This window comes from Diceros bicornis, chromosome 6, assembly GCF_020826845.1.
Source record: "Diceros bicornis minor isolate mBicDic1 chromosome 6, mDicBic1.mat.cur, whole genome shotgun sequence".
In the NCBI taxonomy this organism is placed as follows: Eukaryota; Metazoa; Chordata; class Mammalia; order Perissodactyla; family Rhinocerotidae; genus Diceros; species Diceros bicornis.
Genome location: NC_080745.1, coordinates 64,268,121 through 64,291,363, shown reverse-complemented (window position 1 = coordinate 64,291,363; position 23,243 = coordinate 64,268,121). Strand labels below are relative to the sequence as shown.

The following is a 23,243-nucleotide window of genomic DNA, read 5'->3' as shown; positions in this document are numbered from 1 at the left end:
AAGCTGTTTTTGTGACGTATGATGCATGCTGTCTCATAGTAATATCATTTTGTTTTGTTGTTTCAAAAAACAACAACAACAGTGACACATTTTGGAAAGCTCAGCTATTATGTATACTTTTAAATTAATTTGTCATCAGTGAACAGGTAATAGGAAGCTGAACATACCATCATTTCCCTATAAGCTTTTCCTTGGGAATAAATTTGCTTAAGAGAGGAAATAGTTTTAATTACTCAATATATCATGTGAAAATAGAAACACTTCATTATATTAATAGTAGTGGTCTTAATTAGTGCCAAGAGAGTCACTAATATGAAGCAAGTAAAAAAAAAAAAAAAAGATTATGAAGAGAAAGAGGCAGTTTCGAGAGAGGATAAACCCCAGCATTCCAGGAAGAAGCTTACAATGGCAAAGACCTGTTACCCTAAGGGTAGCTTGACTTATAAAGATAATTATCTGATATATAAATTTAAATTTCCAGGTCTCCTTATGGCATTTGTACTGGAATGTCCAGGATCTCACAATGTCCCACCAGTTTTATACTGGAATCCTGCCCTTCCTTTTTGTAAGAAATCTATTCCACACTATCTTCCAAATCATCTCTCATCTAATGTGGTCCTCACAGCTCAGACATGTACTGCCATTCTGGGCCCTCATAGCTGTCAACTCTGGCCATCTTTTTCAGTTGCTCTAACCCTGCCTGCCTAGCACATTTGCTTCTCTTGTCTATCCTCCATTTTAAGTGGGTCACAGAATCCCTTGGGATTCATGACAGTTGTGAAAGAAAGAGGAGTGGATGAAATCTTTATTAAACATCCCGAAAAGATTTTGGTTGTTGGCAATCAATAATTTAAATCATAGTTGAAAATATTTTATTCTACATTTATGCTCTTAGTTTCTCTAAACAGCAAGTTCCAAATGTTTCCAGAAATTCTTATCCTCCTTCAGTTTGTTTTTATGAGTCATAGATTGAGGAGGTCTGAGGATCTTGTCATTCCCTCGCTTGAAACCCCTCAGTGCCTTCCCTTTGCACTTAGACAAAAGCCAAACTGCTTCCTCAGGCCTATAAGGCCCTTTGTGCTTGGCTTTGCTACCTTCTAACTGCATCTGGTGCCACTCTGCCCTTATTCATTCTGTCCCAACATACTGGTGGTCTTTCGGTTCTTAGAATGTTCACGTGTGTGTCTGCCTCGGGATCTTTGTACATACTATTCCTTCTGCCTGGAATGCTGTTCTCCCCATTTTTTGTGTGCCTGGCTCCTTCTCATCTTTTAAGACTTAGCTTACATGTCATCTCCTTCAAGAGGCCTTCCCCAATGGTCCTATCTAAAACAGATTCTCTATTTAATTCTCTTTCTTAGCTCTTTTTTTTTTTCATAGTACTTATCGTAACTTACAATTATTATTTTTTTCTCATAATGTGTTTTGGTAATTGGTGTCTTTTTCTCTTTCACCATAACAGTACTTACTCAATTCAACATGTGCTTATTAGGCAATTGTTTATTGGGCATTTACTATGGGGGAAAATAACAACAATGATAATAATAATATCAGTGTGGCAGGAACTGTTGCAAACCTTTGTCTACCTTACCATGTCGGATCCTTACAACAACCAAAGGAGATCAGGAGTATTTTTATCTCTATTTTTCTACAACTTAGAGGAAGTTGTAGAAAATCCAAAGACTATACAGAAAGTGGCAGTTTTCGAACTTGAAGTTGGGTTTGTCTCCCTCCAGAGGCTATTCTCTTAACAATTACTGCTGTGATAACAAGACATGATCCTTTACTGAAAATATTACATTCTAGTGGGGGAGTTAAAATCCTCTTCAGTGTCCTCACCAAAGGCTATCTGGATAATGTAGCGTAAAGGCTGAAGCTTGAAGAATTTGTAGTGTTTTTAGGGAGAAATAATGAGCTCAGTGTATGAAAATTATTGGTAAGAATGTAAGGCTTACTCAGTTATCGTGGCTGACAGGGAGGAATCAGAGAAAGTTTCCTTCCCTATTCAAGCACTCTCCATAGCAGAAATGGAATGAAATGAGCACAGTATTTTTTTTATAATGTAGAAATACATTTTTTTATAAATACATTTTGTTTATTAGCTATTTTAAAAATATTGGCCATCTCTCAAGATAAATGTCATGTATTTGCAACTACTCTAAAAATACCCCCCAAAGCAGGCAAGGGGTTGTGTTTCTTTTGGCTCCAGGATCAGCCCTCATTTGGGGACAACAAGTAGCACCTAGAATTTACCATTTATCCCTTTCAGCCATAGTTTTCGGTCAAGACTTGAAATAGTCATGGAATAATTCCAGAAAATCTTGGCCAGGAGGACTCAGTGAAAATTAAAGCCAAATGCCATGTTTGTCTAACTCTGAGAAATGCTGAGGTGAAAATTTCTTAAAAAGTAAAAGAAATTGAGTTATTGTCAGAAAAAAAAGAATTAACATAAAATTTGTCAATATATATCTAGATATAGGTAGCCAAAAGAATCAATTCAATACTGGGATGTTGAGCATGCTTAAATGACCAGAACTCGGAGTCTGAAGTCATAAATAAACAGATCTGTATAGTTAGACCATTTTGATTTGGAAGTTCATGATCTTGAGTTTTGAGGACCAAGATAAATGACTTAATGATTGGTCCTGCCCACCAACCTATGCAGAAAATCCAGCAAGAGTTAGTGAGATGAAGTTCCAATTACAGGAATGGTGAAATAGCTTGTATCATATATCAATGCTAAATCTAGACAAAAAAAATACACACATACACACACACATGAGTGACCAAAAGGCAGCAAAAACTGGAGGAAGTTGTTTAATCCTTGAAAGAAGAGAATGGTACTGGTGAGATCTGTGGTTCCTTAAGAATCCATGCAGTATGAGGCATCTAGAACTGAAACGAAATACATGGACATATTGGTTTGAGGTGTCAGAAGGAGTCAGAATGTAGAAATCTCAGAAAAAAGAAGCTGTGGGGCAAAACACTAAATATATATATAAACTTTCCTCAAATCTTTGCCTGATCCCTGAAATGTGCATATTCAAGGGCGACTCCAAGGAGCCTGGCAGAAAACAACAGCTGGAAGCCTGAAAAAGTTGAACAGAGATTTCAGCTGCTGTCTGTCACATGAGGGACAAAGATTGGAATTTGAATCTCACAAATTTAGAGGGGCTTGGTAAACAGCTTGTGCTTTCCGGTGAAAACTAAAAGAGTTATACCTCAGAGCAGAGTCTATGTCCCAGGACTAAGGATTTGCCCTAAGTCTAATGTATAACCAAAACATACTCCCCCTAACAAAGTGTAAACTGCAGCTGCCACAAGAACAAGATCATCAGCTATTCATCCAAATGATGGCTAACTTGACAGCAGAAGTAATGGAGGACAGAAGATAATAGAACAACATCTTTAAAGAGGTAAAGAGAAAGAGTCAAGGCAGAATTCTATGTCTAGCAAAAATATCCCTTAAAAATGAAAGTGAGGGGCCAGCCCAGTGGTGTAGTGGTTAAGTTCACGTGCTGCACTTTGGTGGCCCGGAGTTTGTGGGTTCAGATCCCAGGCATGGACCTACGTACTGCTTATCAAACCATGCCGTGGCAGGCATCCTACATATAAAGTAGAGGAAGATGGGCATGGATGTTATCCCAGGGCCAGTCTTCCTCAGTAAAAAGAGGAAGATTGGCAACAAATGTTAGCTCAGGGCTAATCCTCCTCACAAAAAAAAAAAAAATAGAAAGTGAAATAAAGATCTTTTTGATAAATGAAAGCCAGTAGACCTGTGCTATAAGAAATATTGAAAGAAGTTCTTCAGACAGAAAGGCGGTGACATCAAAAGGAAACTTGGGTCTCAAAAAATAATAAAACACGTTAGAAATGGTAAATTCATAGATAAATATAAAAGACTATTTCTTCTCTTAATTTATTTAAAAAACAATTGACTCTGGGCCAGCCCTGGTGGCCTGGTGGTTAAGTTCAGCACGCTCCGCTTCAGTGGCCCGGGTTGGGTTCCTGGGCGCGGACCTACACCACTCTGTTAGTGGCCATGCTGTACTGGTAGCGACCCACATACTAAAAAGTAGAGGAAGATTGGCATGCATGTTAGCTCAGGGCGAATCTTCCTCAGCAAAAAAAAATTAAAAAAAAACTGACTTTGTTGCAAAAATATAACATTATATTATGGGATTTTTAACATATATAGATGTAAAAATACATGCAATAATACTACAAAGGATGATGAAGGCAGGAGGCAGTAAAAAGAATTACACTGTTGCAAGGTTCTTTTATGTGAAGTAATACAATATTTACTCTAAAAAGACTGTGATAAGTAAGGGTACAAATTGTATTCCTAGAATTAAGGTTGAAAATGGAACTAAAGTTGTTGACCTAGAGTAGAGAGGTTATCCTGGATAATCCAGGTGGACCCAATGTAACCGAAAGAGTGGAAAAGGGAGGCAGTAAAGGGGAGTCAAAGGAAGATTTAACTACAGAAGAGGAGGTCAGAGTGATGTGAAGATTGATAGAAGATTTGAATAACACTATCAATTAGCTTGACCTAATTGAACATTCATAGACTACAATTGAACACACATTCTTTTCAAGTGAAAAGAGGAGTCAAAGGAAGATTTAACTACAGAAGAGGAGGTCAGAGTGATGTCATGTGAGAAGGACTTGACCCATCATTGCTGGATTTGAAGATGGAAGAAGGGCGTCATGAGCCAAAGAGTGTGGGCAGCCTCTAGAAGCTGGAAAAGTCAAGGAAATGGATTCCTCGTGATCATTTTAGATTCCTTATGATCATTTGTTTAGATTCCTTGTGATGATTTGTTTGTGATCATTTGTTTAGAGCAGCAATAGAAAACTGATACATACCTAATAACAGAGATTCAAAATATACAAAGAAAAAACTAACAGAACCAAAGGGGAAAAAATAGACAAATTCACTGTCATAGTTGGAGATTTAAAAGCATCTCTTTCAGTAATTAATAGGACAAATAGGTTAAAATAAAAACAGGAAGAATATAGACGATTTGAATAACGCTATCAATTAGCTTGACCTAATTGAACATTTATAGACTACAATTGAACACACATTCTTTTCAAGTGCACATGGAATATTCACCAACATAGACCATATGCTCAGCTGTAAAACAAGTCTCAATAAATTTGAAAGGATTGAAATCATATAGAGTATTTTTTTATGACAAAGAAATTTAGATATTAGTAACAAAAATATTATAAAACACCTAAATATTTGGAAATAAAATAACACACTTTAAAATAATCTATGGATCCAAGAAGAAATCATGAGGGAAAGTAAGAAATATTTTGAAATGATTATGAAGACATGTTTTATCAAAATTTGTGAGATTCAGCAAAAGCAGAGCTTAGAGGGAAATTTATAGTCTAATATGCCTATATTAGAAAGGAAGAAACATTTGAAATCAATGACCTTAGTTTCTATCATAAGAAGCAAGAAAAAGAACAAACTAAACCCAGACTAAGTAAAATGAAGAAAATAATAAAGATAAAAGCAGAAAGCAATAAAACATAAAATAGACAAACCGTAGAGAAAATTTACAGAACCAAAAGTGTTTCTTTGAATAGATCAACAAATTTGAAAAACTATCTAGATAGAAAATGAGAAAGAAAGAACATAATTGCTAGAAAGAATGTATATCAGGAAAAGATCCCATAGACATTAAAAGTATAATAAGGAAATATTATGAACAACTTTATGCCAGCAAATTTGACAATTGAAATGGACAAATTCTTTGAAAAATACAATTTACCAAAAAATGACACAGGTTAAAAATTCTTAATATCCCTATATATCTGGCTCATTTTGGAAAATTGGCAATTTCTTACATAACTAAATATATACCTATCCTATGACAAAGCAATTCCATTGCTAGGTATTTACCCAAAGGAAAAGAAAACATACGTCCTACAAAAACTTTTATAAGAATGTTCATAGCAATTTTATTAATAATAGGCAAAAACTAGAAACAGCCCAGGTGTCCATCGGCAAAAGAATAGATTAAACAAACTCTTGTATATTCATCCAAAAGAATGCTACTCAGCGAGAAAAACAAACTAATGATACGCTCTACAACATGGATGAATCTCAAAATCATTATGCTGAGTGAAAAAAGCCTTATATAAAAAAGCACATTTGTATCATTACATGAAGTTCTGGAATAGATTTTAAAAATGAGAGTGTTGACTGCCTCTGTGGACACAGTGGGTAGAGATATGGATTGAGAGGGAAAGATGCATGAGGGAATTTTCTGGGGTGATTGTAATGTTCTCCATCTCAGTAGGCATTTGGGTTACACAGGAGTATGCATTTGTCAAAATTCATCAAATGATACACTTAAGATTTGTGCAGCTCATTATGTGTAAAACTTGCTTAAGAAAAAGAACCATAAACAGATATTGAACTCTAGTTAACGGGGTGCCTGGTGAAGTGCTTAGGATGAAGTGTACCAAAGCTTGCAACTTACTTTGAAATGCCTCAAAACATAAAATGGATCAGTGGATGGATAGAGGGATAGATAGATTGATAAATGTATGATAGAGCAAGTATAGTAAAATGTTAATTATAGAACCTAGGTGCTGGATATATGGTTTTTACTATACAATTCTTTCCATTTGTCTCTATGTTTGAAATTTTTCATAATAAAATACTGAGAAAAAGCCTAAATTGTTACAGCTAAATAATGTTATCTATTATGAAATAATATATTGCTTTGAAAATATTTATGTAAAACATAAATGGGAAAATGCTTCTGAGTAAAGTAAAATATAAAATATACAAATCATACCTCGATAATACAAAAAATGCACAAAAACTCAATGAAAGGGCACTAATAGGTTAATAGTGTTAATCTTTAGATGTAGGGAGTATAGAGACTTTTTTATTCTCACTTTTACTTTTCTGTAGTTTCCAGTTTTTCTGTAATAAGTATGTAATGCATTTTTGTTTATAATGGAAATAATCAGTGCCCAGCTCCACCCTTCCCACCCTCAATTCCCCCTCTCCAGGAGCATTTGTCACAATTTTAGCCACTTCTTCTGATATTTGTTTCCATATTTCTCTATCACAGTCTGATGCTGCTATTTCATGATATTTTTCCAATTCAAATATTATCTATTAATTTCCTGCTATGGAAGATGAGAATTTAGCTTTCAGACCTCCCTAACTCCTCACACACTGAAACATACTTACCTTTCCCCATCCTCCAGTATTTTATATCTTAAGTATTGGTTAGATCAGAATTCAGTGCTCACATTTTTATTATTATGTAAATATGATTCATGGTAGAGAATGTGGTATGCTATGATTACATTTTCTTTCTTTCACTACTTTTTGTTTTCCCTGGAGTTAATAACTCTCTCTTTTTCGTTGCCTAGTTTCCTATTAATCTATCCCTAATTCATCCCTAAACTCTGTACCTGAGGGGTAAATCTTCTCTTTCTGTGCAAACACCCCACGTAGCCATCAGTTTCATCTTGTCCTCAGAGATACTCTCTTGGAGCAGGGTCTCCTCTGGTCCCCCCTGGACTGGTTGATCTCCATGCTTCCTGCACAGCTGTTGTCCTGGGAGCTCCCTTCACCATCATCCTGGGGATTCCTTTTGACTCTCTAATTTGTTGGATCCATGCCTTTATCTGAGGTTTCCTCTCTCATTTTGGTGGAACACTTTTTCCAGAAACTTCCTGAGAAAAGATAAATGAGAGGTAAGCATGTTGAGACCTGTATTAGAGTTTGATTTATATTTTGTATGCATATATATTTCCCTCAGATTTTGACTCTTTGGCTCCATTTTATTCTAGCCTTCCTTGTAACTATTGAGAAATCCAAAGCCTTTTCGATTTCCAATCTTTTTATTTGCCCTGTCTTTTCTCTTGGTATTTTTAAGGTCTTCTCTTTGTCTCCATGATCGTTTATGTGGCTCTTTTTAGTCTATTCACTAGGAATGTGGTGGATCCTCGCAATCTGAAATTCATGCCCTTCAGTTTAGGGAAATTTTCTTGAATATTTTTTCTTTGATAATTTCCTTCTTTTTATTTTTTGTACTCTCTTTTTCTGGAACTTCTACTAGTCAGATATTAGAACTCCTCAAAGAGTATTCTAATTTTCATATCTTTTTCTCTCCCTTGTTTTTTCTTCTGTTTTCTGATAAATCTACTTCATCACCTAAATTTTCTGTTGAAATTTTCATTTCTGTTATCATATTTCTAATTTCGAAAAGCTCTTTTTATTCCTCAAAACTTCCTTTTTTATGGCTTCTTATAGCTTCTTTCCTTGTTTCTGGATGCAATATCTTCTATTTTCTCTCTGAGGATATCAATTTTAGTTATGTTCCTTTATTTTGTTTCTTTTCTCTTCCCTCTCTCCTTCCTTCCTTCCATCCTTCCTTCTTTTCTTCCTTTTTCTAATAGTTTTCTTATAATTTCTGCATTAAACTTTTTTTTCCTCTGTGTACTTCCCTCCTCCTCCCATTTTTTTAATGTTGGTTTCTGTCTTTCACATTAAAGATTTTCTTCAAATCTCAAATAATCCTTGGATCTCTATTCCTATTTAAGAGAGAGGCATGAAAAGCTGATTGGACATTTTTTGTTCATGGACATTTCCTCTCAACTAGTGGGGGTCTATGTAGGGTGATCTGGCTAGGTTATTACATTAGGGGACTCCTAACTGTCTCTATCTGTTGATCTTTTCTCTTGGACAATTTAGTTTTTCCAGAGAAGAATCTTTCTTCTTCCAATTTGGAAGTATAAATCTGCTAGCATCCTCACATCTGAGGAAAGGGGCTGGATAGCTCACTGTTTAGTATGTAGCCTTTTACTTAATCCTCTTGTTTTCAGTATGCTCACCCCCACATCAACTATGTTTGGTGGCCCACACTCTACCCAACGTCTAGTGTTCTATTTTCTTGGAAATGGGGTAGTTTCTCAACTATACAGGGCAGTGGTTCTCCACCTTTTTTGTCCCAGGATCCTTTCAGTCTTTTTGTTTGTTTGTTTGTTTGTTTGTGAGGAAGATTAGCCCTGAGCTAACATCTGTCGCCAATCCTCTTCTTTTTGCTGAGGAAGAATGGCCGTGGGCTAACATCCGTGCCATCTTCCTCCACTTTATATGGGATGCCGCCACAGCATGGCTTGACAAGCAGTGCATCAGTGCGCGCCCGGGATCTGAACCCTGGGCCGTCGCAGCGAAGCACGTGCATTTAACCGCTGTGCCACCGGGCTGGCCCAGGACCCTTTCAATCTTGAAAAATATTGAGTGCCCCCAAAACTTTTGTTTATGTGGATCATATTTATAGATACTGTATTAGAATTAAAATAGAAATTTTAAAAACATTTATTTATTTTAAAATAATAAACCCATTAAATTTTACCATAAATAATGTATTTTTATAAAAAGTAACTATATTTCCCCCCAAAAACAAAAAGATTGTGAGAAGAGTGGCATTATTTTATAGTCTTGAAAATGTCTTTAATACCTAGCTTAATTGAAGATACGTGGATTCTCATATCTTCTTCTATGTTTCTATGGCAATATGTTGTTTTAGTTTAAGAATATGAAGAAAATTTGCCCTCACAGAGATATGTAGCTAGAGAAGAGAGGAGTATTTGAATAGCCTTTTTTCAGATAATTGTGGCTATTCTTCTCAGTTACTATGCAAAATTCAACAAGTGATAGTTTCTTAAAGGTTAGTTGCAATGTAGAATATGAAGCCATATCAATGAACTTTTCGTGCTCTGATGCATTAAAATCTATTGGTCTTGCATTTTGAATGCGTCTTTTACCCATGCATGATTTTGTAACATCATGCATTGACTGGAAAATGTTGTTTTATTGAGGTGTGAGTTATGCAAATCTTCCAAGTGCTGACATTTTGTTATGAAACATCAAAAAAAGAACATTTATTACTATCACCACTGACCTAATCAAAAAAGTCTTTAAGTTTTGGGAAGCTTACAAGCCCATGGTGGCAGATACAAATATTCTAAAATTCTAATTTTCACTTAGTTCAAAATTTATAATCAGCAACAAGTTTTGCCAGTTGTTTTCCTTGAAGTGACAGGCTTACTTTGTTTATTTTTGAGAAAAATATCTTCCAAATAACCAAGTCTGAATGATCATAATTTGTCAGTCATTCTTTCAAGTAAAAATGTTGTTCCAATGGAATACTACTCAGCCATAAAAAATGACAAAATTGTCCCATTTGCAACAACATGGATGGGCCTGGAGGGTATTATGTTAAGTGAAGTAAGCCAGAAAGAGAAAGACAAACACTGTATGATCTCACTCATATGTGGAATATAAACCAACACATGGACAGAGAAAACTGTATTGTGGTTACCAGGGGCAATGGATGTGGAGGGTGGGCACAAGGGGAGAAGGGAGACATATATATGGTGACAGACAAACAAAAATATACAACCCAAAATTTCACAATGTTAAAAACTATTAAAACATCAATAAAATAAATAAATAAATAAAAATGTTGTTCCATGAAAAAATGACCAATTCAGTTTGCAACTCAATCATACAAGTGTTTGTCCTCAAGACAACCATCATCCTTTGCTGTGGAGGTGAAGTCTTTTATGTATATTTCTCATTTAGTCATACAGAATATTTTTTAAAATGTGTACTTGGGAGTTAAAATTTAATAAAATTAAGAATTTTTATTACCTCATCAAGGGAATTCTTAAGTGAAACTGTCATTTTTGCTTTATTGCAAGTCTGTGACAATGACCACCAGTAAAATTTGATGCTCCTGACTTGGCTTGTGCTAAGCTGCCAGTAGTTTTACCCACTGTTGCTTTTATATCATCAGTCCAGATGTCGACATAGTTATTCTGGTACAAACCATGAGAGTCAAATAAATTATTTAACGCTTTATATTTGTCATCACCATTTGTATTTAGTGCCAATACACCAAGTGTATTATAGTGCCATTCACATAAAAGAAGACCTTTATCAATGATTAGTTGGTGTTGATATTGGATGGATATAAGAAAGCTACATCTGTAGGTTTATCCAGATGTTAATATCCTGAGATTTACTAATGTAACTTTGTCTTCATGTTTGCAGCTAAATCTTTAATTTAACAAGTTACTGTATTGTTGAGAAGTGGCGGTGGGATGAATTCTTTTACTAACTTTTACTGACTTCTCATCCAGCAGGCATTCAGCAGTGTCGACTGTACAGGCTCTATCAGTCTCTCAGCTGCCTTGTACATCTTTCTAGCCAATGCATTTTGATAACCTACTCTTTAAGATGCTTTTCTAAATTTAAAATTTAGAAAAGTCTTCAAAATAATTTTTTGTGTGTGTGTGAGGAGATCAGCCCTGAGCTAACATCCGCCAATCCTCCTCTTTTTTTTTTTGCTGAGGAAGACGGCCCTGGACTAACATCGGTGCCCATCTTCCTCCACTTTATATGGGACACCGCCACAGCATGGCTTACCAAGCAGTGCGTCGGTGCGCGCCCGGGATCCGAACCAGCGAACCCCGGCCGCCGCAGCGGAGCGCGCGCACTTAACCGCTTGCGCCACCGGGCCGGCCCCTTCAAAATAATTTTTAAATGTTATTGTAAAACAAGATAAAATATTCTTATTTCCATATAGGCATAAGAAAAACGTTGGAATTTCAAAATAACTTATTGGTTATGGGTTACACAGATTACAGCAGTATTCATATAATAGAAAATTATTAGAACACAGTAGAAGTATTGAGAATAAACTGAGTTAATCTTTGAAAAGATACATATTCATACCCCAAAACCATACCTTAGAAAAGTCTAGGAAACAAGCATATACAAGTATACATTCCGTTAATTGTCAGAGCAAGACGTTGTCACATGTTATATAGACTATGGAAAACCCCACCGTACACTTGTGGGAGAATGACAGTGAAAATGGCTAATAATTGTCATAGTTTACAGTTATTATGAAAATAGTTTTGATCTCATGGACCCCTGAAACGGTCTTGGGGGACCCTCAGGAGTCCCTGGACCACAGTCTAATAACCACTGATGTAGAGTGAGAGTAGGGATCTGAGAGTCTGGTTGCTTCTCAATTCTCCTATTTCAGTCCACCTATCCCCCCTTTCTCAAAGGCACCTGGTGCCTCCAGCTCCTGAGACTTTCTGGGGTTTCACAGCAAGAAGCAGCCTGCGTTTAGGCTTCACTAAAAGAATTTGGAGATATAGAATTCAGCCTCCTCTGGTCAGCTAAGTCAGTTGCCACTCTTCCTTCTGTTTTCTAATATCAACATTTTACTGTGGTGTTTTTCAGTCCTATTCTCTTAGATCTTGTAGGTTAGTGCCTTTTTTTTTTTTTTTTTTTTTGGTCCTATTACTGTTGTTTTGATGGGGCTTGGGGAGGGAGCTTAGTAATGCCTATTTTTAAACTACCATATTTAACCTGAAATCCTGCTGTCTGCTTTTTTGTTCGCCTAGGATTATTTTTAATAAGACAAAATTTAAAAATTAATTTCTAAAAAATTATGAAATCCATTTTTAATATTTATCATTAGGCAAACCCAGGTGTTCCTAATGCCTGGCCCCACTAGAGACCAATAGCATAAAAAAATCTATGGCTGTGTGGCCCAGACATGAGTATTTTTAAGTTCATTAGGTGATTCTGATGTTTAGTGAGGATTGACAACTACTGCCCTGGAGCCTTCTGATTGAGCATCAGTAGCCCCTGGGCACTTAAACTCCAGAGAGCACACTTAACCTTTATGGTTTCTAGAGCAGCAGAGCGGCATTACCTGGAAACTTGTTAGAAACACAAATTCTCAAGCCCTACCCCAAACTCACTGAGTCAGAACCCAACAATCTGTGTTCTGACACACCCTCCAGGTGATTTTGATACACTTTAAAGTTGGAGAACCACTGTCATAAAAGATGACTGTCTGGATCTGATTTCAAAGAGTATATCTGTCACCGGACTTTTTGGCATAAAATTTTCTTCAGTAGCTTCTTTTCTGACATGTGGATGGGGGAAAAGACGTAAAAAAATTGTCCCAGGAATTGGCCTTTAGAAAATTCCTGCCTCTTGTAGTTACAGTCATAGCTTCAAGTCATCTCATTTTCAATAAGTGTTTCTCTTATATAGAAGTCAGCACTTTTGTCTCTTTGGTCTTAGTCCTCACTTACGTACATCATTCCTCACTTCTGCTGTTGCAGAAAAATAAAATATGGTAGGTATATTACAGCTGTAGGCTTTAAAAGATCAATTTTAAGAAATCAATTTTATAATTTAGATTTTTAGCTACAGTTAAAAGCATAAAAATGAACATTTTTAAAAAGTCATTGCAAGAGCAACTAGCGATTTGCCCACAATATAACTAAATGTGAACAAAATGACTCTGAGAATAGCATCTATTGGAAATTCATGAACATTTTCAGGGGTAATGGGACATTAGAATGACTTGTTAAGCGAAGATTCTCCTTAAAAGGAAAAGCTGGGGGAATCCATCACATCGATACTCAATTTTAGAGAAAACAGTGCTAACAAAACATGGACCCTATTTAGAAAAAAAATGGAAAAAAGATTTAACAATATGATTCACAAGAGTGCTAAAACTTATTTAAAACTATTTTGGAAGCAAAGAACCTATAGAGCTGTGCATTATGGTTTGTAGAAAGAACAAGGGCTTTGAAGTCAAATATACCTGGATAGAATATCTCTGACCCTTGCTAGATTTGTGGCCTTGAGGAGAAAAGAAATCCTTCAGAGCTCAGTTTTCTCATCTATACAATGGAGTTAATGCCTATCTCACAGAACTATGGTGAAGACTAAATGAAGTCATGCATGAAAAGCACTGCACAGTACACACAATAAATCAAGCCCTCACAAAATGTAAGTTCTCCTCTTCCTTCTCCTTCTGTCTTTCTATGATCCCTCCCAATCTCTCTGTGTTTGTGAAAGTTTCTCACTGTAGAATATATAGACGTTATCACAGATTCTATTACTGAGCATTTTTATAGCACTCTGCAGATGCTTCAGTTCTTTTGCTTATGGTCTTTTCAGCCAAAGGAGGAAATTGGGTGGTTCTGTAGGGTAACTCTGTCATATTTTATTTATTAATTCATTCAAAAGATATTTATTGAGCACCTTTGAAGTTTGGGCACTGTGCTAGATGTTATGGATAGATTAGGGAGAAAAAAGAGACAAGATCCTTCTCCCTGGAGAGCTTTGTGGGCTTCTAGTTAGCAAGGAGTTTACCCCTCTAATGATCACTTTGGCAAGCTATGCTTGTTCTCCTTCTTCCAGAAGAGAAGGTAGAAAGGGAGAGGTGGTCCTGGTGGAGGAAGTAAGGACTATAATAGGAAGAAAATCCTTGTGGGCCCCAGAGAGATCTATGCCTAGACAAATATCTGCTGCAGAGGATTTAAAAAGGATAGGATAAAGAGGGAGAGAGCCCTAAATGACATATGGAGCTTGGCTGCACAAAAAATTAGAGAAAAAGGAAGAGAGAGAGAACTTTCTAAAAGCAAGTTGAAGAATCAAAGAGCTCTTTGTTTTAAGGAAGAGAACACTATACACACACACCCCTATATATGTATATACATATTTTATTTTAATTAGATATTTTCTGGAGTCAAGCTCTGTGCTAAGGTCTTTACGTCAGTGATCCAGAGCATGAGTTTTGCTGTGTAACAGACTGAATTCAAGTCCTTAGCATGTATGGTCTGTGTGACCTTGAGCGAGTTGCTCAGTACCTCATTGAGCCTCAATGTCTTCTTTTGTAAATTAGGCATAACAATACCTGTGATCCAGGTGGTAGGCTCCTTACTATTGGCCCAAGGGGTACTTGTAGCTTTCTTCTCAGTCTAATTCTGGAAGGCTGTGTAGTCTCCATTAGTGCCTCCCTTTACCTCAGTCACTCCCAGGGTTGCTGTCTCAAGTGTCTACTATTGATATGGGCTAGAGAGAGTGGGCTACTTCCTTCCCATTTCAGAGCATATATACATACACAAAACCCCAAAGAAGGCTGCATCTGGCATTATCTCCAGGTTCCCACAGATGTCTCCTCTGCCTAAGGAGGGAAAGTTTGAGAAACACTGGTCCAGGGCCTTGCTAATAACATCTGCCATTCTTTAAAGCTGCCCGTGCACATTATATGCATTATATCAAGGGCATCTGCTAAATGTATCGATATTAAATGGGCTGCTTTAGAGACTTACCAGGCTTGAAATCCCAAGATCACCCCTTCTATCTTTGTGTCAGTGTTACTGCACAAAAATGGGGTTCTCTTACCCGATCACATAAAAAAAAGCAAATTATTATGGCATTAGCTTTTGGGAAAAGAAATCAGCTTTATTGCTAGATCAATCTGTAAGGAGAAAGGAGGCATCAGCTCTCAGATCTGTCTCCCCAATCCAGGGCTTGAGGCAAAATTGATGAGATGAAGGGGAGGGCAGGCTGAAGTGTGATAGATGATGATTGTAAGGAGGAGAAGATAGATGACTGTAGGTAAGGAGAAGTGAGGTAATTGACGATCTGCGCAAGCAAAGTCAAGCTTCGTGGCTCTCCAGAGGACACGTGTTCACAAGATGGTGGTGTCAGCATGATCTGAGGTGGAGTTTTAAGCACTTTGACATCAAAAGGGTCAGTTATTGGGCATTTGCACAGGCCCAGTTGATGGGTTGGTGGTCTCAACTGGCCTGAACTGGACAAGGGGTCTCAGTTCCCGAAAAACCACTCTTCATTGCTCTGTTGATAAAACGGGTCAGTTGAACCCGTTCTAGAGGGTCCTAGGGGGTCCCTAGAGGGTCCTAGAGGGCCCATGGTTATACCAGGTCCCAATTGTCCTTGTCTCAATCACCTTGGAGCCCACCCTGGAGAGGTATCATTTGGTTATACCTATCCATCCTGTAACTTGATGGGAAATCAAAGGGTCTAGGTGCCAACTTAGACTTGAAATTCCTGACCCTCACTTTCTTTATTCCTCTATTAAACAAGTGTTGCACTAGTCTGAAGTCAGACTGTCTGGTTTTGAATTCTGGCTCTAATGCTTATCTTGTACAAGTCATTTAACTGCACTGAGTCTCAATTTTTGCATCTGTAAAATAGGTATTCATTCATTCAAAAAATATTTGAGGAGTGTCTACTCTGTGCTAAGCACTGTTCGAGGTGCTTGGGTTAGATTAGTGAACAAAACAGACAAAAATCCCTGCTCTTGTGGAGCATACATTCTGGGAGGGGGTGGGGTGTTGGTGGGAAGGAGAAGGGACGGCATAAGACAATAAACAATAAATGTAATAAGCAAATTATATGATATGTTAGAAGGTCAAAAGTTGAAATAAAGGAAGTGCTAGAAGGAGGAGCGCAGACTGCAGTATTAAATAGAGTGATCTTTGAGAACATGAGATTTGAGCAAAGATGTGAAAGAGATGAGGGAGTTAGCTAAGCAGATACCCTGAGGAAGTGTGTTCCAAGCAGAGGGAGCAGCTAGATCCAAGGCTCCAAGATAGGAGGGAGTCTTAGGTGTCTTAGCTCCCACCACATTGTGAGGATAAACAAGGTAAAAATGAGATAAAGCATCTAGCATAGTACATATAATCATGAGTGTTTAGTAAGTTTGGGTTATGATTATTAATTATCATTTTTATTGAAATCACATTTCTAAATGTTCAATATGTTGTAGAATCTTTCAAAATGATCCACAGAGCCCATGAATATTATGGTGGCTTTTTGAAATTGCTGTTTTCCTCCATACATATTCTTGACTTTTTTACATACTTCCTTTAGATGAAAAAATTTATTTATTGTCTCTGAATCAATTTCCTTCCTTGGCAAGAGTCATGAAAAAGGTGTAAACTGTGTTGTATTAAAATTTTTACGAAGTTAAATGGGAGATAGGACCACTGTTCCCATGTCTTCAGTTGCTTGATTAATCTCTCAGTAGTTATTATCTGAAAGGCTGCTACGGTCAAAGCACAGCCACTTTCTTTCCAATATTCCCAACCAGTCTAACCATTTTTTCTTTCCATGTCTCTTTTAATTTTAGGAGAAAAGAGTGAGAGATTTTATGTTATTAGAATTCTATTTTGGCTGTCTCAAACTGCAAATCCTCCGAGGAATTGAAGCTCTGTATACATAGTTAGTGCTTTATGTAATATATTGTGTGGGGTGAGGATGATGAAAATAAAAGGGAAGAGCACTAACTGAAAGCCTTCCATGTGCCAAATATTGTTGTAGCTGCTTTTTATAATGTTAATCCTTGAAAGACCTAACTACCTTGCTACTCAAAGTGGGGTCCAGATCAGCAGGATCAGCATTGCCTGAGAGTTGTTAGAAATGCAGACTCTTGGGCCCCACCCCATACCAGTTACTGAGTCGGAATCTGCATGCTAATAAGATTCTCCTGGGTGTTTCATATGCATATTAAAATCTGAGAAGTAGTGCCCTGACAAGACAAATATCATTATATCATTAACACCATCTTCCTCAGATGAGGAAAGTAAGCTTCAGAGAGAGCACTTAACATGTCTAAGTAGACACAGCTAGTAAATGGTGGTCCAGGATTTAACTGAGGTCGGTTCGCAGAGAAGAGTCCATACTTGTTCTACTACACTATTTCTTTCACTAGTTCTTTTTGATTGAGTGTATTTCATAATCTATTTTATAGAGAAAAAATAGGTCAGCTTCCACTTGAATGTACTTTGAAAGCATTTGCCCAGACAAGCTGAGTATAAACACCTGGTCCAAAGAGGTGGTTCTAGAAGATGATAATTGAGTTTGTGTGCGGTTGTGGGTGGATGAGTCACATGCTTCCCTCCTCTTCTGAGGTGAACTGCCTGTCTTTTGAATTAGGGAACCCAAGTATAATTGTTGGCAGGATTCTCTCCAAATCCTACTCTGATGAGCAGAAGACAAGAGCGAATGGGGAAAGGCAGCCCATAGCCTGAGGAGACGAACAATCTGGCTTACTAGTCAGTGAATGTCTTTTTTTATGAGCAAGGAGGTATTTTTATGGTTTGCCTTGAGTGAATAGCCTCTGATGTTGGGAAAACAGACAGGGAACAGCTGGACCCCACTTTGGATCAGTTGCCACAACAACTTGATACATTTGTCTCTGGTGTCATTTAATCCCTTTGAGATCTGTATTACCTCAGTGTGAATGTTTGACTTTCAGGCTTCCTCTGCGCATTGAACATGTTTGTTTGATTGTATTCCTCAGATTACATGCAGTGTTGATTATATTCATTTGGGAGTTTGGATTCTAGGATTACAGAACATGGCAATCTCACAGGTGATTGGATCCCAGCGTCTCATAGAACCATCGTTATATTTACCACCATCAGAACTCTGATTTCCAGGGATAAACCATGCCTGATAACATCTGGGAAAATCATACAGATATTCAAAGTCATCCCCAATTTTCAATTTCTGGTAATATATTCCACTTTATCATCTCAGGTGATCTTTGTGAGCAACACTTTCAAACTTGATCTCAGTAAAAACATTATATTATTATTATTTACTATTTACCTTTTTCTTGGAAAAATTAAGAGACACCAGTTGAAGGTTTGCAAAATAAAATTGAATGCACTTGTGTAATTTCAGGAGCAGCTTAAATCTTTCCTCTTAAAAAGCTTAGAAATGACCAGTCTCTTGATGACAAATGAGAGTGAGCCCAACTACTGTCATACGAGAAAGGACTGAGTGCTCTGTGTGAATCATTTACCCTGAAAGACATTTGTTCTCGTTAGGAAAAGTGGCCGCTTCCTCCTCTCTTAGATAAAAAGTCAAGCACTCTTATCCCAGCTCCCAAATTTATGGTAGCTGAAACTAGGGTCCTGATAAACTTATGTTACCACATCTGTGCCCACCATCACCACCATCATCACCTTCTCTGAAAATCATAGTTAGGCTCCTTTCTAAGGAACAAACTCTCCTGAGAGAGTTCAGGAAAGCAAAGAGGAAAAAAAAAAATTAATGTCGTTAGAAGCTGTGGAGGATGGTTTTGAGCATGTGCAGGATATAATTTCATTATTGTCTAGAGTTAATGGCTGTTTCTGGGATAAGGGAGTTTCCCAAACAGAATATATTGGGTTAGAAAACTGTGGTTTTCAGCTGGTATTTTGGTGCAGAGGAGGAGAGCTGTTTCCTGTCACTTTTCCCTCTTTTTTTCTCTCTTCTCACTTCATTTCGTATAAAAAAAAGGAAACAAAGTTAAGGGTAGCAAAAAAACCACCACCAACAAACACTTCTGTTAAAGTTCTAGACTTGGCCTATAGGAGTCAAAGAATTAAAATTTTCTATAATTTTTAAAAATTCATTTACATTGTGCATAGCTAGTATAGTTTTTTCAATGCTTGTTCAACTTTTACATAAGATATTTTAATGTGAATCACATGAAAAACATGGCCGAACATTATGAGCACTTTAATATTTGCATTTTCTGTTCTGTGTGGATAATTTTGTAAATTTGGGGTTAGCCTAACAGGCTGAGAGGGGGACAAAGAGGGAGTTGGCCAGCTGGTTTGGAAAATGCCCTTCCTTTTTGGATATTTGGCATGCCTTGTGTGAAGAGACCACCTTTCCCTATGGCATGGGGGACGCTTTAATTCATGAAGAGTCAAGTTTTGCTGTAAGGAGAGCATAAAGCTTCTGTTCCAGACAGGGCAAATCAATAGCATTGCCCACAGCAGCAATCTTTCAGAGCTTAAGAAAACCAGTGGACCCAGCCTAGTGAGTGGGCAGACTATGGGCTTGTAGGACTTGAGGTCCCAGGAGAGACCTCCAGGTCAAATGAGATTTCCCAGGTCCTTGTCCACTTACCACAGAAGCCAGATCTCCAGTGCTACTTCTTTGGGTTTAAGACACTTTTTAAGGTAAATCCTTTTTCAATTCTGATGAATACTATGGATTTTCTTAGAAAAAAGCATATGTGTATGTGCAGAAATACACACACACATAATTTTACATAGTATTTCAAGGTTTTTATGAATTCCCTGGGGCCCATTCATGGACCTCATAAGGAATCCAAAGACCCTATGTTAAGAACTAGGTTTGAACATCACTTCCTCTTGCCCTCACACCACACTACTAACTCCCGTGCCTCCAAGCCCTGTTTTTAAATGCCTTTGAAGTAGAACACATAAAGGCCCAACAATCTTAATGGAAATTAATTTATTCTTGTGTAACAAGAGACAGAAAGGGATTGTGGGTACCAGCAGAAAGAAGAGTCTTTCTTAGTCTCCCTTCCATAACTTCAGTTGATGTTCTGTGTGGTGTATGATCAGTACTCATTAAATCACTGTAGAGACAACTGGAGAAGATATACAGAAAGGACACATATGACTGTCTGGAGACATTTTATTTTATTTTATCTTATTTTATTTTGCCTGGACTGATATTGGCCAGAGTTTGAATGTGAGCGAAAAAAAGATAGTGAAATATTTGTCTAATATCACGATCCATATAGTTTTTATGAATTCCCCTCTCATAGATTCATGGAATATTGCTGGATGGCATATTCTCTTTCCCAGTACTTCTGGGAACATCTGTAAAGACAAGCATTTTTACTACAATCATACTACTAAGAATTTTAATTAACAGAAAATAATGTACAACCCATATATCAGACATTTAGTGGACAGATTGCAAAACGCTGTTGATTATTCTGGCACAACATCATTTTGCAGAATCTATTCAATCAACAATTGCTTTCTACTCACTTGCTTCTGTGTTCATGTTAAACTTCAGTGTTCCAAGAGCTACACTGGTGTGACTTTAGCAGATAGACAGGAAAATCCTCTTGACTCTACCCCAGTCTCTTTCCTTTGTCTCCTCTCCACTATCTCTACCTCTGTTTACTCAGATTAAGTTAGTTGCTGCCTTGTGGGTACCCTGAAGTCACATGGTAGCTGTTACTTGCCTCCTTTGCTCTCTGCCTTACGACATATACTGTTGAAACTATAATTCCAGTGTCTCCAAGAGGAAGGGAACTGATATATTTTTGTAGGTAATTATTTTATTTCACTGCTCTACTTCTCAACTTCTTTGGAGAGTCTTAGGGCTTCTTAGCCCACTGAGTCTTCCCAACATCTGCCCACTTTTATTACATTACTGAATCACTGTTTTTTTAATTTATGTATTATTATGTAGTATGGAAGAAATACCATTCTACTTGGAATCCAGAGATCTTTGGTTTCTCGCTATAATCTGCTATTGACAAGTTGTAGGGCTCTAGGCAGGTCAATTTAATTTTTGAGCCTGATTTCTTCATCTGTAAAATAAGAGTAATATCATATACCTCATAGAATAGTTTTAAGAGAAAAGGGAGATAACATATGTTAGGGTGAAGCATATGAAATTGCCAGTACTCAACAGTTTTTGACCCACAAGACAGGCAATTTCATGTGGTTCAACCTAATATCAAACATAGATCATTGTAAATGGGAGACAGTCAATAAATGTTAAAGCTGAATCTGTTCCAATTGGCAGAAAAGTAGAACAACGATAACTACAAGGTTACTTTTCAGATACCTTCCCTATCACACCATAAAATACATCTTTGTTCCTGAAGAACACCCTTAACAGTGCGGTGGGGAGACAATTCAGGTCTATTCTATATCACAACTTGCCCCTGAGCATAAAATATAAAAGTTTCAAGCCCAAGGTGTTAGATAACAAGATGTTTTTTAGGCCCTCTGAAAAAGAGTAACCTTAAATAAAACACTTTTTAACTTTCCATCAGTGTCGCCAAAGTTACATTGTTTTTAATTAATAAAAATTACATTATAGCACGTGTTAAGAATATTGTTCCTGGAACTATGCTTTTGGTCAAAACAACATTATTATTCTGTTTTGTAGATAATGAAAAAGAGATTGAGAAATGTTAAATAATTTAATCAATTTGTTATCTTTATTGTAATATAATAATTAATATATTTAGTTAGTAGCGAAGCTTTTACTTGAACGTAGGTTTCTAGAATTTCATGTCTTCCTTCATTTCTTTACTCAGTTGAATTCATACTTATTGAGTACTCACTACGTGACAGGCCCTGTGCTTCTTCTGTTCAGTTCCATGGTATGGTTTATTGGTTTGAACTGCCAGTCCTGCTCTCCACCTGTCCCTGAGCTCAGCCTGGGCAAGTCTGTCTCTCTGAAGTTGTGTCTAATCTGTAAAATTAGGTGTGTAAGCTGAGTCATCTCCAGGTTCCGTTTTAGTTCTAGTTACAATTCTATTCCCAATAGAAACAAGACAGTAATTGTCAAATGTCACTGTAATAATGGTGCTGGTGCTGCTTTTTAATATTCTACCCATAGAGGTGAATTAAGCATCTGTAAATAGATTGAAAACAAGATTGGTTCACTGTCTAATCAATTGGGTGGTAACAGAATGAGCCACTTTGTAATCTGGTATTGTATTTACATTGGATATAAATAAAGAAGGAGGTGAAGCAGACGAAAATAAAACAGCAGAGGAACAGGAACAGGAAAAAGGTAGGAAAATGAAGACAATAGGGAAATAATATTCAAGAGTACTTGCTATCTACACATTTTGTCTCTAGTAGGTTTAAACCATTGAAAAATATGACAATTTATGATGCTTTTTCTAAGAGGGCTTTTCTTTCTTGTTAACATTCACTAGGAGGACAGTTAAAGGGAGATGAAAACCGGACGTGCTGAAAACAAACTTATCCCTTATAATGTGACCAATTTTCCCAAGGCTGGGCCTGCCTTTAGTATGCACATTAGGAGATGTCGGATTTGAGGAGACATTGCCATCTCCCTCAAATTAGTTGGAAATGCACCCACCTCAGGTGGTCCAGAATAAAAGTTTTACATGTCTTAGAAGGGTTTTTAAAAAATTAAATCAGTGGTTTCCTTGCAGTCTTCAAGTGGTAATTTAATTAACTAAAATGTGAAAAACCAAGGAGGCAAGTATGATTATATTTCATGTAGGTCTCAAAAGCAGTTCGTGCCAACCTTTCTAATGTCAACTGGCCATCAACTAGCATTTCAGGGCCAGCTGGCACTGTGACTAGCTCCTCTATGCCATGTGTCTAAAGACCCCAGAACCTTCACAGTTAATTGACATGCTCCTAGAACACACATTGCTAAGGGCCCCATGCTTGTACTTTTAGAGCCTTGAGACATGAACATTACTGCTTGAATGCCAATGTGATTTATTCCTTGCAAGGCTGGCTTAATGGCTGTGTGACACAGGGCTCCTTGCCCAGAAAGGCCTTCCTTGTACTTG

General features: G+C 37.2%; 1 protein-coding gene across 2 annotated transcripts in view; it reads left to right on the top strand.

Annotated features, from left to right (window-relative positions):
• HPSE2 (heparanase 2 (inactive)) overlaps positions 1-23,243 on the top strand; it is a 698,714-nt gene that overhangs the window by 491,040 nt on the left and 184,431 nt on the right. The gene's annotated exons all lie outside the window — the stretch shown is intronic.